We start from the raw sequence: 17,969 nt of genomic DNA, 5'->3' as shown, positions 1-17,969 counted from the left end.
TTCTTCAATTTAAGGCTCTCCATACTTTCTCCTTTTGTATTAGGGTACTCCAGTCGTTCCGGTCCTTTCCCCCTTCCTGACCCCGTCCTGACCGTAGATTCACTGGCCATTAGGGATGGGCGAAGTGAGAGCAGACCGCATTAAGTCGGAGCTGGTCGCTGAAGACCTAGATAGGTTCGTGGCTCGATACCACCTTCCCGAGGCCTGCAATGTTACGCTCCCGGGGCCTGAGGAGAGGATGTCCCATCCTCCTCCAGGGAAGGTCGCCATCAATGAGGGCATTCTTCAGGCTGGGTTTCGCTTTCCCCCCTCGGACTTAGTTGTGCAGGTGCTTCGGGGTTTAAGAGTGGCGCCGACGCAACTGGTGCCGAACTCATGGCGCGCCCTGACGGCCTTCCAGGTTCTCTGCCGCATGCACGAGGTTCCCGCCACCCTGAATGTCTTTTGGGAATGCTACGGCCTGAGCGGCCACCCCCAGGACAAAGGGTGGTGGTGCTTTGCGGCGCGGCGAGGGTGCGGCCTCGTCAAGGAGGCTCCTTCCTCCATTCACGGCTGGAAGGAGCGTTTCTTTTTCGTTGACGCAGATCCCTCTTGGGGAATCAGGGCTACCTGGGAGACGCCGATGAAGTCCCCGATTGGCCTATCGAGGTTGTCGAGGGAGGAATCCGATGGCGTCGCCGTCTTGAAGGGGTTGGTTGCCGAGGGCCGGCTCCCCCCGGTGGCTTGCCTTATTTCCGAGGATACCTTGGTGAACGTTGGTCTGAGCTCGGTCCCCACTGACCGTGAGCCCGCCACCATTTCTTTTTTAGCTCTTTTCTCCTCTTTCGTCTCGTTCTTTCCTTCAGTTTCTCAACCTCCGACCACCTCGTCCTTTTTGCAGAGATCGACGACGTCATGCGGTCGGACAAGGCAACGGCTGTTGGTAGGACGTCCCTACTGGAAGCAGTCCGGAGGAAGAAACGAGCTCCTCCGAGCGGGGCCCCACCGGCGAAGAAGTCCCGCCGGCAGGCGACTCCGACGCCGACAGACGGGTCCGGACCCACCGATCAGGGGGACGCCGCGGGCGCGGACCGGGAGTTGACGCAGTATCAGCCCTCCGATGCCGAGACTACCGTTTCTCCGGAGGCATCACCCGGGCGTGCCCGAAATGGATGGGTCGGACGTGATCGGTCCCCAGCCCAGCCTTCGACTCGGTCGGCTCCGGATGATACGAGGAGGGACGCGCCGAGGCCCCGTCCGAGCGGGACCCTGTCAATTCCAGGGGCGGTCCCCGCCCCGAGCATGGTCAGCATGACTCTTCCCCAAGCGATGGGTAAGGGTAAGGCTGCAGAACTACCGTCCGACTCCGGGGAGAAGTCGGGGTCGGCCTTCACTTTCGCCGGCGCCCGAAACCTCATCGAGACGGTACTGCTGGAGAAGGACCGCAGGCAGGTCCGGGAGATGAGGGTCCCTGACGTTGGGGCTGCCAGCTGCGTCTGTCTCATGTCGGTGAGTGTTCTTTTGGTCGCTTTCATCATTTATAGGCTCTGTTGATCCCCGCCTGACGCCCTCGTTTTTCCTATCTCTTAGCTCGCCCAGTACATGATCCGCCTGGAGGAGTGCTACGAGGAACAGGCGAGGCTTCTGGCGAGGGCCGAGAGCCAACTGAAGGCAGTAGAGGAGGGAGGTCAGGCTGCGGCGGGGAGGACGACCAGGGACCTCGAGATGAGGCTCCGGGTGGCCGAAGAGCGGGCACTCGGCTTCGTCACCCTCGAGAAGCAACTGTTGGAGGCTCAGGAGCAACTCAAGGTTGCCTCGGGTCTCGAGGGCGAGATCAAGAAGGCGGAGGAGCGGGCCGAGAAGCAGTCCCGGAAGGCTGCCGACTACCGGGAGAGGTGGAAGAAGGCCCAGCGGTCAGCCGACAACGCCCGCAACCGAACCCGGTCTCTTGAAGCCAAGCTGGGCGAATTGGAGTCGGCCTTGGAGAAGTCCCGCGCGAGCGACCAGGAGCTTCATTCGCGCCTGGAGGAGGCTGAGGCTGCTCGCATTGCTGCCGAGGCGAAGCATAAGGAGGCTCAGGCTGATCTGCTGAGGGTCTCCTCCGAGGCGGACGACCGGATTGTGGCGAAGGTCTTGGAGGCAAAGGCTCAGATTATGGAGCGGGCAGAGGCGGCGCTGGCCGAGAAGAGTGCGGAGATCGGGCGTCAGGCGGTACAGGCTTATCGTCAGTCCGCCGAGTTCACCCGTGATATGTCGGAGGCGGTACAGGCCTATCGTCAGTCTGACGAGTTCGTCCGTGACATGTCGGACGCGGGGTCCAACTCCTTTGTCTTAGGCTTCGAGGAAGGCCTGGCAAGGGTGTCGGCTAAGTACCCCGAAATTGACCTGAGTGGGATCTCCCTTCTCGACTCCCCTCCGGCGCCATTGCCTGCTGCTTCTCCAACCGTCTCCCTACCCCCTGCGGACGTGCCCGGCGTTCCCGACCCGGGGGTTCCTCCAAGCTGACCTTCTGTATTTTCGTTCTTTTCTTTGTGTGTTGGCGTTTTGCCAAGTTGTATGGGTCTCGGCCCTGAAACAATGAAAGTTAATGCAAACAGAGTTTCTTCATTTTACTTTCGTCCTTCTTCTTTTTAACTCTTGGTAGCGTCTCGCTGACTCCCGACTATTGAAATTCTTCTGGCGCTAGGCCAGGTATCTGAGGGTTAGGCCTCAGAAAATTCTTCCGGCGCTAAGCCAGGTATCCGAGGGTTAGGCCTCAGGAACTTCTTCCGGCGCTAAGCCAGGCATCCGAGGGTTTGGCCTCAGGAACTTCTTCCGGCGCTAAGCCAGGCATCCGAGGGTTAGGCCTCAGGAACTTCTTCCGGCGCTAAGCCAGGCATCCGAGGGTTAGGCCTAAGGAACTTCTTCCGGCGCTAAGCCAGGCATCCGAGGGTTAGGGCTCAGGAACTTCTTCCGGCGCTAAGCCAGGCATCCGAGGGTTAGGCCTCAGGAACTTCTTCCGGCGCTAAGCCAGGCATCCGAGGGTTAGGCCTCAGGAACTTCTTCCGGCGCTAAGCCAGGCATCCGAGGGTTAGGCCTCAGGAACTTCTTCCGCTCGTTGGTCGGCCAAGGCTGGCGCAAGCCGAGGCGACCGGTCGGGGCTTCAGGCTAGTCTGCTCCCGGGATGATCATCGGGTTAGCCTGGCATCCGAGGGCCGAGCCTCGGGAGATTCCGCTCGTTGGTCGGCCAAGGCTGGCGCAAGCCGAGGCGACCGGTCGGGGCTTCAGGCTAGTCTGCTCCCGGGATGACCATCGGGTTAGCCTGGCATCCAAGGGCCGAGCCTCGGGAAATTCCGCTCGTTGGTCGGCCAAAGCTGGTGCAAGCCGAGGCGACCGGTCGGGGCTTCAGGCTAGTCTGCTCCCGGGATGATCATCGGGTTAGCCTGGCATCTGAGGGTTGTCAGGCCTCAGGAAATTCCGCTCGTTGGTCGGCCAAGGCTGGCGCAAGCCGAGGCGACCGGTCGGGGCTTCAGGCTAGTCTGCTCCCGGGATGACCATCGGGTTAGCCTGGCATCCGAGGGCCGAGCCTCGGGAAATTCCGCTCGTTGGTCGGCCAAGGCTGGCGCAAGCCGAGGCGACCGGTCGGGGCTTCAGGCTAGTCTGCTCCCGGGATGATCATCGGGTTAGCCTGGCATCCGAGGGCCGAGCCTCGGAAAATTCCGCTCGTTGGTCGGCCAAGGCTGGCGCAAGCCGAGGCGACCGGTCGGGGCTTCAGGCTAGTCTGCTCCCGGGATGATCATCGGGTTAGCCTGGCATCCGAGGGCCGAGCCTCGGGAAATTCCGCTCGTTGGTCGGCCAAGGCTGGCGCAAGCCGAGGCGACCGGTCGGGGCTTCAGGCTAGTCTGCTCCCGGGATGATCATCGGGTTAGCCTGGCATCCGAGGGCCGAGCCTCGGGAAATTCCGCTCGTTGGTCGGCCAAGGCTGGCGCAAGCCGAGGCGACCGGTCGGGGCTTCAGGCTAGTCTCGGGAAATTCCGCTCGCTGGTCGTGCGCCTCGGGAAATTCCGCTTGCTGGTTGGCGCAAGCCGAGCCTCGGGAAATTCCGCTCGCTGGTCGTGCGCCTGTCGCTTGCCGCCCGACGGGATTTCTCCGTGGCCAGCTGCGATCGTGTTTCTCCTCCTCTCCAAGCGTCGCCTGGGGAACACCAGATGGGCATTAAATGCTAATTGAGGGGTTACCTGGGAAATCGGATCGCCAGTTGCTGCTTGCGAGGAGTGTCAGTTAAGCGGCCGCGATACGCGCGTTCTTCGAGGCGGATGCGGCCTGGGCGCGAGCGGAGATATGTGGACCTAGGGGTACAGGCCACCCGGAGTGTCCTGCACAAAGAATGCGATTAAGGAGAATAACGCTTAGAAAATCGTGGGGAGATACGCCTCAAGAGCCAGATCGGCTCCGGATTCAATGCGCCCGCATTTATTGGAGCCACCCGCAGCGGAACGACCGGGGGGCCGCAGTTTGGCTATAAATATAGGTGTAGGTGCGATGGAGCCTGCCAAGCCGGAGCTGTTCAGGTTGCCATGGATCGTGGGCCTCCTCTCCGGCGCATGGTTGAGAGACCCCTATCGAAGGAACGGGAGGCGCGCCCTTCGCGACTTCCGCCAACTAGCCGTTTCATCTGGGATCAACAAGGAGGTTCTCCCCGGCGGAACTCCGCTCTAGGCGTTTCATCCGGGATCACGTCTCCCCTCCTTGAAGTTCGGCCTCCCGATTGAGCTCCGCACCAGGCGCTTGATCCGGGACCGCGCCTCCATATGCTCTTCTCCCTTGTATTCCTTCTCTCCCCTAACACTGGGGAGGACCGGAATATCCCTTGGAGGTGGCGTTCCCCTGGAGGCAGCGGGAGCTTCGTCTGCGGCGGCGCCTCGTCTTTTTCGTGAGGCGTGGATGGCGCCTCTGGGTAGGAGCAGTGTGGACTTCTCCTTCGTCCACTTCTTCTTCATCCGCGCCGGCTCTTCGTCTTCTTCGTGAGACGCCGATGGCGCCTCCGGTTGGAAGCACCCACTTCCGGCGGGATTGCAGCCGCTTCGGATGGAGGTTTCGGGATCCCAGATCTTCAGCTCCTCGGAGTCTCCACCTCTTCTTTACTTTCTTTACACCCTAATTCCCCTCTGGGAATTCCTTGTAATCACACGAGCACGCCATTGTAACCAGAAATTATTGAAATGAAAAGTGTTATACATTTTTGAACTGTCTTTCTGGCATTGTCGTTCTACTGGTAATACATCCGCAGGTTAGCGGAATTCCAGCTCCTTGGAATTTCTCGACCATCTAGGGCCTCCAACTGGTAGGAGCCAGGTCGGTTTACCCAGCGAACCCTATACGGGCCTTCCCAATTTGGCGCTAGCTTCCCACCTTCCGCAGGTTGAGATGCTTTAGCTCGCCTTAGCACCAGATCTCCGATTCTGAAAAGCTTCGGTCGGACCTTGGAGTTGTAATATCGGGCTACCCTCCGCTGATACATCGCCATCCGAACCTGCGCCATTTCCCTCGCTTCTTCCAAGAGATCCAGGTTCCCTCGGAGTTGCTCCGAATTGGCCTCGGGTCGGTGCGCGGCCACCCGAGGTGAGGGGAGTCCGAGCTCCACGGGGACAACGGCTTCCGTGCCATAGGTTAGGCTGAAAGGCGTCTCCCCGGTAGGGGTCCGATGCGTGGTCCGATACGCCCAAAGGACATTCTCGAGTTCTTCGACCCAAGCTTGCCCCGTCCGACCGATTCGCGCTTTGATTCCTTGGAGGATTGTCCGATTTGTGACCTCGGCCTCGCCGTTGGTTTGGGGATGCGACACAGATGTGAACCGATGCTCGATCCCAAACTCCTCGCAGAAGTCACGGAAATGCTTGTTGTCGAACTGTCGACCATTATCCGAGATGAGGACCCGAGGTACCCCAAATCGGACAATGATGTTCTTCTTCATGAACTTCCGGACTTGCGCCTCCGTGATAGTGGCCAGCGGCTCTGCCTCCACCCATTTGGTGAAGTAGTCGATTGCAACAATCAAAAATTTCCGCTGAGCTGGAGCGACGGGGAATGGTCCGAGGATATCCATTCCCCACTGGGCGAAGGGCCAGGGTGCAGTGATTGGTGCCAAGGGGACAGAAGGGACTCTCTGGACGTTGGCGTGGCGCTGGCAGGCGTCACATTTCCGTACATGATCCTTTGAGTCCTCCAACAAGGTAGGCCAATAATAGCCTTGCCTCATGATCTTGTGCGCCAAGGACCTAGCCCCCAAGTGTGATCCGCAAACGCCTTCGTGGACTTCGCCGAGGACGTAGGCCACTTCCAAGGGGCGGAGGCACTTTAAGAGGGGGGCGGTGAACGAGGTTCGATACAGCCTCCCTTCATAGAGTACGTAGTGGGCGGACATCATAACAAGTCGCCGAGCTTGATCTTCGTCTTCAGGGAGGATCCCTTCGGCGAGGTAGGCGACAAGCGGGTCCATCCAAGACGGCTCCGGATCAATCGCCATCACCGCTTCAGCCTCGCCGATGCTCGGGGCATCCAGGGTCTCCAGGTAGATCGCCCTCGACAAGTTGTGCGCGTCTGCGCCAACTAAGCGGGACAACCTGTCGGCCCTGGCATTTTCACTTCTTGGGACCTGCTGGATGTCGACACTGCCGAGGTCGGGAATGAGTGCTTGCACCTTCCGGACGTAATTCTGCATGGTCGGGTTCCGGGCCTCGAACTCCCCACGGACCTGCCCGACCACCAGCTGGGAGTCGGTAAAGACCTTCAGGCGCCGGATGCTGAGCTCCTTGGTGAGTTTGAGTCCCGTGACTAGGGCCTCGTACTCCGCCTCGTTGTTGGTCACTGGAAATCCGAACCTCAAGGCATACTCGGCTATCAGTCCATCTGGACTGGTAAGGACCAGCCCGGCCCCTCCACCTTCGGGGTTCGACGACCCATCGATGTGAAGCGTCCAAATCGGGAGGTCGAGGCTGGGTGTTTCCGGCGACCTAGGTTCCGCCTCCTGCACCGTGCACTCAGCGAGGAAATCCGCGAGCGCCTGGGCCTTGATGGCGGGTCGGGGCTGGTAGCGGATGTCGAACTCACCAAGTTCTATTGCCCACTTCACCAGCCGTCCCGCATTCTCTGGATTGCTGAGGATCTGCCGCAGCGGTTGATCGGTCAAGAGGGTGACAGAATGGGCCTGGAAATAGGGGCGAAGCCTCCTGGTCGCGGTCAGCAGCGCGAAGGCGATCTTTTCAGCCTTCGTATACCGCGTCTCGGCATCCCGTAGGACCCGACTGATGTAGTACACAGGCTTCTGGAGCTTTGCCTCTTCCCAAACCAGTACCGCACTGACTGCGGTTGGGGAGACCGCCAGATAGAGGTAGAGCATCTCCCCTTCTTGCGGCTTGGACAGCAGGGGAGGAGACGCCAAGTATTCCTTGAGCTGGTCGAATGCTGCTTGACATTCGGCCGTCCAGAGGAAGTCTTTCGGGCGTTTCAATACCTTGAAGAAAGGTTGGCAGCGTTCGGCCGATTTTGCCACAAATCGTCCGAGCGCGGCGACCCTCCCAGCGAGCTCCTGAACCTCCTTCACTTTGGTCGGAGGGGACATATCTTGGATGGCCTTGATTTTGTCCGGGTTGGCTTCGATCCCCCGCTGGTTGACAATGAAACCGAGGAACCTCCCGGCCGAAGCGCCAAAGGCGCACTTCGCTGGGTTCAGCTTCATGTGAAACTTCCGCAAGGTGGCGAAAGTCTCCTCCAGATCCGCGATGTGCTGGTCTGCATGGCGGCTCTTCACCAGCATATCGTCCACGTACACCTCCATGTTCCGGCCGATTTGCTCTTTGAAGATTTTGTTGACGAGGCGCTGGTAAGTGGCGCCAGCATTCTTCAGACCGAAGGGCATTACCTTGTAACAGTACAGCCCCCGGTCTGTTATAAAGGCAGTTTTCTCCTCGTCCTGTGGAGCCATCATTATCTGGTTGTAGCCGGAGAAGGCGTCCATGAAAGACAGCAGCTGATATCCGGAAGTCGCGTCGACCAGTTGGTCTATCCGCGGAAGCGGAAAGCTATCCTTGGGGCATGCCTTGTTCAGGTCGGTGTAGTCGACGCACATCCTCCACTTTCCGCTCGCCTTCCGGACAAGTACGACATTTGCCAGCCATTCGGGGTAGCTGACCTCCCTTATGAATCCTGCCTCCAAGAGTTTGTCTACCTCCTGGTCGACCACTCGGATCCGATCCGGGGCACAGTGTCTCTTCTTCTGTTTTACCGGTCGGTGGGTCGGGTCGACGTTGAGGGCGTGAGAAATGACCTCCGGGTCGATCTCAGGTACATCGGCCGCCGACCAGGCAAACACATCGACATTGGCTCGGAGGAATTCCACCAACCGGACCCGAGCTCCCAGGTCGAGATTGGCGCCGACCCGGATCGTCCTGTCCGGGCGACCTTCCTCGAGGGGAACTTCGATCACATCCTCGGCCGGCTCCCCGTGCCGCAAGGCCACCTCGTCTCTGGCGTCGAGGGACTCGACGCTTAAGGCTTCTACGGGCTTCTTCCCTTTGAGAGTTGCTAGGAAACATTGCCTTGCGGTCGGTTGGTCACCTCGGACCTCTCCAATCCCGGCCGCCGTGGGGAACCGCATGAGCAAGTGGTACGTAGAGACCACCGCGCGAAGGGCGTTCAGTCCGGATCGTCCGAGGATAGCGTTGTAGGCCGAGGGAACACGGACGACCAAGAACCCGAGCCGCACCGTGGCTTCTGCGGGTGCAACGCCCGCAGTCACAGGCAGCTCAACGACACCTTCGGCTGAGATAGCGTCACCAGTGAATCCTATGAGGGGGGTGGATGTTTTGTGCAACAATTGTCTGGACAAGCTCATCTTTTGGAAGGCCTCGTAAAACAAAATATCAGCTGAGCTTCCACTATCCACAAGAACACGCCTTACATCATAGTTTGCCATAGTGAGGGAGATCACCATGGCGTCATCGTGGGGGGTCTGAACCCCCTTTACATCTTCATCACAAAAAGTGATTACATTACCGACCCTCTGCCTCTTTGCGACGGCTGCCCCTGACGCTTCAGTCGAGCCCCCTGCGTTCCTCTCGGGCCGGGGGCAGCCCCCAGTGATAGTGTGGATCACGCCCGCGATGGGTCGATTCTGCTCCCGAGGCTCCTGAGGGGCCGGATCGACCGGACGCGGGTCTGCGGGGGGACGTCGGTCGTTCACATATCGACCGAGACGCCCTCGGCGGATGAGAGCCTCGATCTCATCCCGAAGCTGGAAGCAGTCTTCGGTGTCGTGGCCGTGGTCCCGGTGGTACTCACAGTACGCCCGAGAGGGCCTCCTCCCAGGAATCTTCTTCATCTGTCTCGGGACCGGGAGGTCCTCCCGCCCCTTGATTTCCATGAGGATCTGGGCCCGGGGAGTCAGGAGAGGAGTGTACCGGTTGAAACGTCGGGGCGGAGAACGAGGGCGTAGGGCGCCGTGGTTCCTCGCCGGCGACAGGCTCCTGCGCCGACGTTGAGGCGTCGGGCTCCTCCTCTGGCGTGCCTCTTTTCGCCTTTTCTTCCCGAGCTTTGGAGGGATCTCGGCGGCCTCCTTGCTCCGGTGGGCGGCCGCCTCCTCGGCGTCCGCATACTGGTTCGCCCGGGACAACAGCTCCGGGAAGCTCCGCGGCAGGCGTTTGTCCAGGGAGAAGGTGAGTCTGCCCTTTCGGAAGCCACGCTTCAGGGCTGAAAGAGCCACTTCCTGGCTCAGGTTCCGGACTTCCAGCGTAGCCTTGTTGAAGCGGGTAAGATAATCCCGCAAGCTTTCTCCCTCGTTTTGCCGGACATCAAAGAGGGAGTCGGAGACCAGTCGCCGCCGGCTACTGACGGCGAAATGGGTGATGAAGAGGCGAGTAAACTGGTCGAAGGACTGGATTGAGTTAGCCTCCAAGCCGGCGAACCACGCCCTTGCCGGGCCACGGAGGGTCGCCGGGAAGGCCTTGCAGAGGAGAGGATCTGATGCTCCGTGGAGGAGCATAAGGGTCCTGAAACTCTCGACGTGATCCCGCGGGTCCGCCGCCCCGTCATAGGGCTCAATCGCTGGCATTTTAAACCCCGGCGGATTCGGGGTCCGCAGGATCCTCGAGGCAAGCGCCGGCTGGGAGGAGATCTCCAAGTCGGCGAAGGGATCTTTGGAGTGGCCCTTCAGGACCTGGAGTTGTCGGTGGAGATCGTCCACCCGCCGGTCCAGGGAGCGCGACCGATGGGTGGGAGACAAGGTGCACCGAGAGGGGGACCGACTGGAGCGCGGGTTCCTTGAAGACTGGGGGGTCTGGGAACGCGCCCGGGCCCGCCTCTCGTAACCCGCGCAGCTCCGATGGGAAGGTCCCGGCAGAATGGACCGTGCTCGAGAATCTTCCTCGCGCCGGCGCTCCTCCCCATGGGAGAGGAAGGAGCGCGGGTTGAGGAGGACAGGTGAGCGCTCAGGGAGCAGCGGCTCCTGGGCCCGCTGCGGCGCCCGAGACATCACACCCTGCAGGTTCTGCACTGCCTCCGCGAGGGTGCGAACCTGCTGGGCTAACTGGTCGAACTGAGCGGCTTCGACCATCTGAATGGGGGGTGGAACGGTGGAGTGTTGCTGAGAATGTGTTGGAGACGCAGCGGCCTCCTGGCCGGAGGCGCGAGAGGCCCCGCGACCGGAGGCATTGGAAGCTCCACGACCACCTCGCCGTGCCATTACGATCGCTCTGAGATTCGGTGCCCTCCTTCTAGCGCCAACTGTTACTGGTGGTCCAAACCGAGAACGATTGGCACAGCGGTGTGAACGGGGTTCCGTTTGAGTTGCCTTGGTTGGTGTTGATTGTGCTCCACTTTCCACCGGAAAACCTGCAAGCAAGCCTCGCACCACCACTGGGGTAGTGGGGGCCCTCCGACGATCAAGTCAGAGGAGATTGGAGGAGAAGGAAAGATAATAGTAGCAAGTAGGAGAATGCTCTGGAAGTTCTTGCTTACCCTCCCCCTTCTCCCCCCAGCCGCATATATACCAGGCTGGGGGGTCCTTTTGGGAGGTTGGTCATCGTGTAGCACGATGGAGCTGCCACTGACATGGCCGTTACAGGGCGTCATGGGGCAGCGCTGGGTACGGCTGTTACAGGGCGTAGTGGAGCTCCGCTTTGTACGGCTGTTACAGGGGATCGTGGAGCAGCGCCGGATACGACCGTTGCTGGGTGTAGTGGAGCAGAGAGCCGCGGCGTGCCTCTGGGGAATAGCCTGTCGTTGTCGAGAGATGTCCGACTCGGGGTCGGGCTGCGGAGATGAAGATGTCCGACTCGGGGTCGGATTGCTGGATCAAGGGGCAGCCGACTCGGGGTCAGGCTGCGGAGACGAAGATGTCCGACTCGGGGTCGGATTGCTGGATCAAGGGGCAGCCGACTCGGGGTCGGGCTGCGGAGACGAAGATGTCCGACTCGGGGTCGGATTGCTGGATCAAGGGGCTGCCGTAGTCTTCCTGGGCGCGCGTGCCGGTCACGTGGGGCATGGTGGCTAAGTTCCCCCGTAACAGTGACCAATTCCGGAATGCTCTACTGTCGAGAGATGTTCCGAGTGGATATGGGTATAAGTTTGGCCCTCTGACCTGAGACCGCAACCTGTGACTAGCAAGCAACTCACTGTACTTTGGTACCGGACTACCTGAATTTCTAATTCAGTGACGGAAGGTCACTGGGTGCAGTCAAGTACATGCGTAGTCAGTTGTGAGTCAAGATGGAATTGACCCCTCCTGAAAACAGGAGATAATGTCTTGTGATTAATTTAGCAAAACCTTGGCCAGGGTAATCCCAGTGAAGAGTCACGGAATATCTAAAGTTAATCACATAATGGATGTACTAATTATAGGGTTGACAGTGAGCTCTAAGTCATCCTGGCATTAGGAGTCAAAGGGATTGAGTTATACAGTAACCATAGTTCAGGGTTCCAGAATATTTGCTTCGCATATATTCGACTTATCCGGACGTCGGGTACCATTGCTAGATGGTCACATCGATTAGTGTAGAAAATTGTTCCTATACTACCGGCTTAGGTTCGAACCTATGAGGTCACACACATAGAAGATTCCTGATTGATCAAGAAAGCTGATGAATGATTAAGAATCATTCAGGGGTAATTTGGTCAATTTGATTGGCAAATTATCTTATAAAATAATTAAAGTAATTATTGAAGGATTAATTAGTAATTAAATTACTAATAAACTCAATTTGATTGAGTAATTGTGCTAAGGATGAGCCAAATTGAATTGGATTCAAGTTTGGGCTCAATCAGGGTTTTGACCTGATTGGATTAGGTCAGAACCAAAAAGGACTTAAGCTGATCAAATTAATTTTAAATTAATTTGTTCTTAATTGGGGATTGACCTAATTGAATTAGGTCCAACACAAAGTAATAATTCAATTTGATTGAGTTTGCATGAGCCAAAATTGAATTGGATTCAATTTGAGCTCAATCAGGGTCTGACCTGATTAGATTGGGTTCAACCAAATTGCTTTGTTTTAATTCGGATTTGACCAAATTTGATTAGGTGCAACCCAAGGGGATTAGGCTCAGATGATGTGGCAATTATTGGTGACATGGAATTGGATTTCATGAATTTTAAATAAACCAAAATTATTGCATGGCACATGGACCCATTGCTTGACACATGGCGACATTGTTTGTTATTTGAATTTAAATTCAAACATTAAGCAATGTGTTAAATGATTTTAATCACTCAAACCATCAGCCAAGGTGGCGTCTGAATTTTTGAATGGATTAAATTCGAATTTCAAGAGGTGATTTCGAAATTATGAAGTGTTTTACCTTGCCGCATGGATTTCAAATTCCTTCCCTCTTGCACATGTGTTTAAAATTTGAATTTAAATCAGATTTGGTTGAGATCTGATTTGGGTTGTTCCTATTCCTTTGCATGTGCCAACTAAAAGAGGTTTTCTGAAAATAAATTTCGAATTTTGAATGAAAATTCGGAGGCCATTAAAAGGGGTCAAACATGGGCACCAAAAATACATCCATTGCAGCCTTCTTCCTCACCCGCCTCCTCCTCCTCTTCTTCTCCATTTTAGATAGGGTTTTCAGGGTGAATATCTAGAAGATTCAAGATCAGATCTGAGTCCTCTACTTCCCTTACAAATCTCATCTCTATCTGCTTCAAGACGATTGATCAAGAGTTGATTGAATCCCGGCGGGCAGATTTCAGCTTTCAAGTGTTCTGCAGCTGCTAGCACTGTTGCGGAAGAAGATCCTTCAGGACTTCGCGTGTACTTCTCGTAGAGGCCATTCGTGTGCGTGGCTGCGAAGTCAAGAATCAGATTCACAACTTTCATCCATCATAAAAGGTATTAATCTAGCATTAATCATTTATTATGGTGTCAAGGTCTAGGTCCAATTCCCCGAGGTTTTACCCTCTTTTGGGGCTCCTCACGGAGATATCTCCAGAATCCATTCGATGGATATTCGGAGATTAATTGGAATAGAGTTCTTAAGTTTCAGATCTGATAGTTAATCATGCATAAAAGTTTTAGCATAATTGTTTAAACGATTCCGGCATAATCCTATGTGTTCTTAAGGTGCTGATTTCTAGATTTGATCTTGTAAGCATGCATGAATTAAATTGTTTGATTCGGTTTTTCCGCTGCATTTTAAAACTTAAAAAGAACTACGTATGGCTTGATCCCCCTTATAAAGGGGTACGTAGGCAACCCGATCAGGTTCAGCCATGGTTTTCAAAAAAAAAAAAATTCAGCATGCTAAACACCGAAGAACCTAGGATTCACTTTCACGCCCATGCCGCTGATATTTCAAAAAATTCAGATGGCAGCGGAATCGGCATAAACGGGATCGACGTTCATCGCATGAATGTTGTTTCATAAATCGTTCGTAGTTAGATAAGAATTAAAACTTTTTAAACCTTTAGGAAGATCAGATCTTCACCTTGTGCAGGTAGATGATCACCGCAAACTGAAGTTCGTGGTCTAGATGAAGGTTTGCTTGAAGCCGTTCAAGTGTCCGGCCTCTACGGGTATCCACATGAAGCAGTGATCCGATCAAAGCTCTCTTGTCTTCCCGAGGTGCTAGCTCCCTTGCAAAGACTTCTTTTGATGGCTGATTTCCTCTCTTTCAATCAACACTTGATTGTGCTTGAGAGGAGGAAGAAGAAGGATGAAGAAGAGGAAGAAGAAGAATCCCCACGCAGCCTTCTTTCTTTTCCCTGCGTTGGAAAGAAGAAGGGAGGAAGAGGATGCCGCCAACACCTTTGGCTTTTATCTTCCTTGCTTGCGGCTGAACCAAGAGGAGAGGAGAGGGAGGCGTACGGCAAGGAGGAAGAGGACTTCTTCTATGCCCTAGGTGCCGCCCACAAGTCCCTTTTTATAGACATGTGGAGCTCCTAACATTTAGGAGTTCTTGATGTCTTTCCTAAGAGGGGGCACCGTCTCTTCTCCCTTCTCCACGTGGAAAGGGGAGGGGCTTATCCCCTTCCTCATGGTAAACCCTAATCCATATTAGGTAGGGATTGGAATGCCCTAATGTGGTCAAGCCGTAATCCAATTAGGCTTAGCCCAAGGGTGAACCAATTTGGATCCAATCTAGGTAAGTCCTAATCCAATTAGAACTTAAATCAATTTTGACTCAATTAAACTCTTCAATCCTAATCCAATTAGGAGTCTTATTGATTTATTAGATTAATAATTAATTGTGACTTAAGAAACCCTAATCCAAATTAGGACATATATAATTTTAGTCCTAATCCAATTAGGACTCTATTTGAATCCGAAGTCCTAATCCGATTAGGACTCTAGGAATCCTACTCCAAGTAGGAATCCAATTTTGATTCAAAACTCCTAATCTCATTAGGATTGCAGGAATTCTATCCAAGTAGGAATCCCAGTCCTACTCCAACTAGGATTCCCAGTCCTAATCCAATTAGAACTCTAGGAATCCTACTCGAAGTAGGACTCTTGTTTCAAGTCCAATTAATTAATTCCCTTTGTTCCTTCTTCAACTGAATATCAATCGAATTGATTACTTGTGATTCATAATCACTTTTCAACCATCGGATCGGTCAATACTTCTAGTGTGTGTGACCCCATAGGTTCTACTCTGACTGGTAGTGAGATATATTGTGATCTCTATCACTATATCATTGAAAACTCCTTTCAATGGGTTGGAACGATTCCAACTCAACTCATTAGGGTTTATCGATCATCGAGATAATCCCTGTGAGTCCCACCATCCACCAGTGACACCTAGCAGCATGTAGTGGCTACCCAGTAGAATAGAAAGATGAACCTCTAGGTGCAGTTACCATGTGATACAGTCCTACTATCGTGGATCCCTACAGGACGGAGGTCATGGACAACTCGTCAAACCCCATCGTCTGTCATATGTCAAAATTTATTCGACTCGAGTTCGATAGTGGAAAACTCTTTCTCCACTTTATATTACTGCCCTGGCCAAGGTCTTAGAACTCAGTCTAACAAATCACATAGGATCACTCCTCTTCTATCAAGGTCGATAGATTCCTTGTAGGTGCATACCCTACTCCTACAGTGAACCTACTGCAGCCAATCTATACTGCATGGACCCATATGGCTAGAGACCATGTATGTGTGCAGTCAAACTACAATAACCTCACTGTGAGTAGCCGAAGCACCGCAGGTCAAAGGACCAGTCACACTACTGCAACATCAAGCAAGTCACTGACGAGTGGATAGACATCCAAGTGACTTCTTGTCTTGGTCACGCTCAGTACCCTTGTTCTCTAACAAGCACCTGCACTATCACTTCAGTGTCCCTACACTGTGGACTCAAGTCTCGTCCATCCAGAAGGAAAGTGATCTGTGCACTGATCGGATCGATCACCGTCCTCGTGATGATCCATTGATCAGGAGCATTTAGAAATTAATCACCAATGATACATGGCTCAAATTCTCAACTCTTGAGAATATGTATCATCATCTTATTAATTTCTTGGACGATTCATAGACACATAAATAATATGAATGAAAAGATGCCTTTTATTTATTCAATAATAAATAGTCAAGTACAAAATTATATCCCTAGAATTAATAATGTGTCAGCCAGATTGGCTTCTAGGGCATACATCTAACAGTAATTAGATCAAATCAAGATAACTCAATTCAATTTATAATAGTTATAGATTGATCGGTTCCATGTCTTTGATCAGACCAAGATGGAACTTGATTTAGGCTCCGTGGTTGAGCCCGAGTCATTAGGATGGTCAAAATCAAAATTGATTAACCAGTCGGTATCTAAGATAAGTCCGGCAGACTCGACCAGTGGTTTTTAATTGGGAGCTACTCGCATTGATGCATCTTTGTCGAGTTAATGGTATATCCCTTCCACCGATCTTACTTACCTGGCCGATTTGGTCAATCCTTTTTGATTGGATCATTTAATGATTCAAGCTAACCCATGCCTGTAAGAAAAATCAGTTTGACTGATTTAGGTGCCTCCTTAACTGGTTTGAATCTAACTCTTTATAATCTGACTTGGTGAAGTTAGTGGGAGAATTTAGGTTAATCGGATCTTCTTATCTATCCTAATTAAATCCTCTAAAATTATTAGATCCTTAAAATGAAATAGTTATTGGGATAACTAGGTCATAACCTTCCATTAAGTTAGATAATAATGAGTCCAATGTTTCGATAATCATTGGAGGCGCCACACGCCTGGTGCTTATTGGGCATTGGAATTATCATTTGATATATGATGAGTCGAGTGTACCTTCAATAGATGGTCAGGTGGGCCGAGCCACACTCGGGCTTGGTCATCTATTAGTTGATTACACGGAATCCTATCATTTAATGGTTGGACCTAGCCAAAATTTTTGATGGAGGCGCCACACGCCTGCCAAAGAGACTGGGGCAAAATTATCACTAGAAATTGTTTGGTAAAATAATTGGTTCAGAACCTACCAATAGATGCATATGGGTTGGCCGAGCCACACTCGGGCCCATATGCGATCAATTGGGTTCTAGTGCTCATTAAAGATTTAAGTGTAATTCTTCGAATTTAAGGTAGAGGCTACAAATTTGTATAAAATAGTGGGAGGACCTTTAGACTAATGTCCAAGTCTTTAGGGTTTAGTCAATTCATACACTAATTAGCTGATTTTCTTTTATGCAGAAATGGCCACTAACCGATCGCTATTAGATAGTGATAAGCTGATAGGACCCAATTTTAATAGTTGGCTTAGAAAGCTGAAAACTCAGCATAGTCAGACGAAAAAGATTAAGGCTGACCAGTGTCAGGCAGAATGCTTCTTTTGTAAGAAGTAGGGGCATTGAAAGAAGAATTGTCCTCAGTACCTTGCCTCACTTGATCCGAACAGGCCAAGCAAGAGAAAAGGGCAATCAGTTGCTGATCAAGGTATTTATATGATAACACCTTGTAATTTTTCTGTATATGATAATTCGACCTGGGTATTAGATACTGTAAGTCCGTTTAATATATGCAATTCATTGCAAGGACTTCAGATTAATGAGAGATTTGAAAACAGCGAGAGATTCCTGAATGTTGGAGATGGAAGATCTGCTCCAGTTCTAGCTTTAGGAAATCTCAAACTTGTTTTCAATGCTCATGTAGTTGTCTTGAGTGATTGTCACTATTGTCCTACGGTCTTATTGAATGTAATTTCCGTAGGCCTCTTGGCCATGAACGGTTATGAAATTTCAATAAAGAAATATTTTTGTGATATCATTATGAATGGTGTTACCGTAATGAATGGACGATTGAGCAAAGGCATCTACTTGTTATCACAACCTGTTAATGTAATGTACACGTCAAGGAAGCGCCCTAGAATAGATAATGTCACGGATGTCTACCTTCGGCATCATAGGCTAGGTCATATTAACAAGAACAGAATGAACATGTTAAGTAAAGAAAAAATCCTCAATGTTAATGATTGTGAACCATTGACAACCTGCGAGTCATGTCTTCTT

This window comes from Phoenix dactylifera, unplaced genomic scaffold, assembly GCF_009389715.1.
Source record: "Phoenix dactylifera cultivar Barhee BC4 unplaced genomic scaffold, palm_55x_up_171113_PBpolish2nd_filt_p 000971F, whole genome shotgun sequence".
Taxonomy (NCBI): Eukaryota; Viridiplantae; Streptophyta; class Magnoliopsida; order Arecales; family Arecaceae; genus Phoenix; species Phoenix dactylifera.
The sequence above is the reverse complement of the archived record's forward strand: the minus strand, read 5'-3'. Positions refer to the sequence as shown.